The following is a 4,225-nucleotide window of genomic DNA, read 5'->3' as shown; positions in this document are numbered from 1 at the left end:
GTTCTTCTGAAGCCTGGGAAATAAGAAATATAACCTCCTTGAAAAATCCAAGTGAGCCAACCATAGCAGGGCCTCTGAATCTGATTAGATAAAACAACAAAGAGGTTCTGTTGGGGCAGAGGCAGGAAGAGCCAAGGTGGGTGGCAATCTCTGCTTAACTCAGGGGAAATGTAGCCTCAAAGAATTCAAAAGTGGGTGAAAAAAATAACATAAGCAATAGACAACTTTCCCACATCTCAGGTCACTCTCCAAATACAGCTAGAAAAATTTTCCCCACACTAAACTTTAAAAATTTTTTTTGAAGTATAATAAACAATATGTGAATGTATGTTTATCCTAAGCACCACACTGAGAGAGATATTTGCTCTCTAGTCATGTTTGTGCTCTATATTAACCAGTTTTTATCCCTCTTATTAGCTCAGAAGCTAAACCAAGACATAATTTAAGTTATAAAAGAAGAAATTTATTTTAAACTTCCTAATATACTATTTGAGTAATTTAATATAGCCATTTTCCTCAATTACTAAAATGGAAGAGAATCATGGGAGCAAGAGTAGGTGAAAATTCTCCCCCCAATTCTGCCACTGGATTCCTGGCTTTGCCAGAGTTTAGCCTGGTGAATAGGAAGCAGTGTCCAACCAGTGAGGTGAGGGTGGTTGATGTGCTGACAGTTGTCATCAGTAGCTTTGACAGAAATACTGAATAAGCAACGTTTGTGTGTCCATCACCAGCATGCCCATTAAAAAACAAAAAACAAAAAACAAAAAACAAATAAAAGGGGTCTGGGTACTGAAATACAAGATAGTGGACATCTGACATCTTCTGGGCTATGGAAGTCTCTGAAGTGCCCTGTATTTCAGTCTCACTGTTTAAGATAGGGAGATTGTCTTACATGTCACATTCGTTTGATAACTTGAAAATCACTCCAAATTCATACCTACGTCTTTCTATATTGCTGATGTCCATGGTTAAAACTATGGAGAAGCTGAAAAGAGTCAAATTAAAGTAAAGCATTTGATTTGTTTCTTAGCTATGAGTAAAATCAACCCTGGTACACTTCCTTCCATTTTCTCTCTGAGTTTCTCAACTTCTCTCTTCATGTATTCTACCTGATTCTTCTTTGATGCATATGAGCAGCTGAGAGGCACCGTGGCAGATGTGGGAAGGGTTTTAGTAAAGGAACTGGAGCATGCTTGGGCCAGGGAATCCCCCAGTCTGTGCAGAAGTTGGGAGACATTTGGGCCATGTAAGAGGATGAGGTAACAGGATGATAGACTCAGACAAGATCCCAGAAGGGACTGTGACTCTACCAGATTCCACCGTTAGTCTCTGAGCTATTCCCTGTAGACGCACAAGTTTTTCGTGTACCTTCTCAGATTCCGTAACAGTTACAGATGCTATGGGGCATCCACAAATTAATGAACAGTTATTCACCTCCACTGCTTCAAACCTGAGAGCAACACTGATAGGCCCAAAGTGCATTTTTACCCATTCTTATTTTTACCCAAAGAAAACACCCCAACAAAGTGTATCTATCTGTCCTTTGAAACATATGATCTTGATTTCTCATATGCACTTCTGTTAGGCCAGACTCTGATTACCTACACAGGAATGTTCTGGCTATGTGGACAACTTCTTTGTTTGAAATTTCATGTATTGCTTGCACGATAGACTTTTTGTACTAAAAAGTCCTGAATTCCTCATTCAAGCTGATAGGTGGTCACGAGGATGGGGAGCACAGCACAGGGAATGCAGACAGCAGTAAGGTAATGGCTATAGGAAGAGCCAGAGGGAAGATAGAATAATCAGGGAGATCATTTCATAAACTATATAAATGTCTAACCAATGTACTGTATACTCAAAACTAATATTAAACTAAAATTATATATATATATATATACATTCAAAATAGAAGTCATGGAACTCATGATCTAATTTTAAACTTTATAATTAAACCTTTGTGTGCAAATGTTAAAATTAATTATGCAATTATCTATTGGTCTTAGGTTTGGTAGATTGGTCATAACTTTCCAGTCCATTGTTTCCCCATCTTCAAAATAAAATACACTCTTCTTAGTATTTTCACATGTGTTATCTTTTTGATCCTCTAAGAAGTTTGGGCTGGGTAGTTAATAGGTCTCCCCTGCCTTTAAACGTCTATTAGTCCATGGCTACATTTCTATTAAGGGATATAGACTGGAAGGTGGTTTCTAATAAGAAAAACAATAGAATGAGCATATCCCATGCAGCAGAGTGACTTACGAATGCTCTTCATAAAGTCCTTGTATCTTTAGATAGCGCTCTTTAAAATCACCATATGGTGCTCAGGCGTTTTGTTTAAAGGGTCAGAGACTCATCATCTGGGGCTTCTGAAGTGGAGGAGACAGTCTGTCAGTGCCCTGGGAGCCACAGCAGCTGAGCATTTGAAGTCGGGCAGCCACCCACATAGTGCCAAATTTGCCACCGTGGAATTGTCTGTGCAAGCTCTGAACAAGAGCACGAAGAATATGACACCTGTCCTTTCATTGATGCCCTTTCTTTCAGCATGTTTTTAACTAATCACCTCTGAACTGCATCACTACGAGAAATAAACACTGGCAGAGACAAGCCTACAGCAGAGAACTCGTAGTCTCTCTCCAAAGTGTATCTTGAAAATAATACCCAGATTAAGCCTAAAAACCAGGCTTTTCTCTTTGTTGTTGTAAGCTTTTTGAAAGTGGTCATTTCCTTAATGTGATAAGAAACTGAAACATTTTCAAAGAAATAAGAATTTGGTTATGTGTTCGTCAGGATCAATGGAGTCTTAAGCAGCACTTTAGGAAATATTTTCATTGCAAGAAATTCTCTCAAGCTTCTTGTTCTAATTTGGAACATCATTTAATCCATGTTGTGGAACGTTCCCATTTTTGAAGTGGTATAAGCAAGCATATGGGGAGCGGGGTTATTTACTAAGGAAAGATTTTGCAATCTAAAAATATTGCAATCTATAAAAATAATTCTAGTAGAATCGACACAGTTTAAAAACAAATTTCTTCCTTGAAAATTCATAGAGGAAGGTTGAAGCCTCTTAAAGTTTAGGATTATTCCTTAACTGTTGTGTGAGTTATTAATTCTGTATTCTGTCAAGCTATGCGAGGTGTTCTCTTAAGTACCAGAGCAAAGGCACAATGGCTGACTCATCTTCGGGTTTGGATTACATGTGTGGGGTTGTGTTTTGGATGGAGCTTTCTGGAATAGCAACACTCCATCAAAAACACAGTGGTGCACCTGTACTCCAAATGGTTGAATAAGGCAAAACACATGACATCAAAATGCTGGGAATCATATTAAAAAGAAAAAAAAAAGAATGCAGGCTGTAGCAAAAATAAAGACAGCACCAAGGCACTAATATACATAAAGAGTAGAAAGTTTTACATATATTGCTCATGAAATGATTTATTTATCATTTAACCTCTGCTCATAAGCCATGTTTGTTCTGCCTGATGTTGACATGAACACCACATACATGGCGTGTGAAAAGTTGTTCAGATGCATGTTTCATCCTAAAAAATAAATTATCATCACAAGTTGCACAATGAGAAACGACTGCTGCTTACATTTACAAAGGTTCTAAAATACGACAAAGAAGGCAATGAAATGGCTTCTGGAATTTTCAGTGGTAACTGATGGCACAGAATAGATTTCATTATTTTAAAGGAGGATGTTATAAATTAATGTTTAATTTTAAGAGGGAATTTTATGTCATTGTTTTTCATATAAAACTTTTGCAAATTACCTTTCCAATCTAATGAATTCTTACTCATACCTCTTAGAGAAAAGCATTAATAGTATCAATTGGGTTCAACTTTTAATTTTACATAGTTTATTTTTTATGGATATAATTTAAAACAAATGTAACATAAAATTTTCTGTTTGCATAGTCATCTCTACTTAATTGGCTGCATGCAAAGAAGCACAAGCAGGCAGGTGTAAAATAGAACTGATATCTAAAAGGTTATTTCTATCTGTCAAAAGACTGATTTTTAATAACTGAGTTTGAACTTATGTTCACTAAAAGTTGTTATGTTACATTTTTCTCCTTGTGGTTATCTACACAGATTTATATTGTTTTTCCTCGTTATGTAGATAATAAGAACATATTGCCCATTGGGTAATATTTCTATAATACAATTTTTTTTCTCACAGAATTCTTCTACATTGAGGTTATGATAGATTTCAATTTTAA

This window comes from Pteropus alecto, unplaced genomic scaffold, assembly GCF_000325575.1.
Source record: "Pteropus alecto unplaced genomic scaffold, ASM32557v1 scaffold7, whole genome shotgun sequence".
Lineage (NCBI taxonomy): Eukaryota > Metazoa > Chordata > Mammalia > Chiroptera > Pteropodidae > Pteropus > Pteropus alecto.
Note: the sequence above shows the minus strand (reverse complement) of the source record.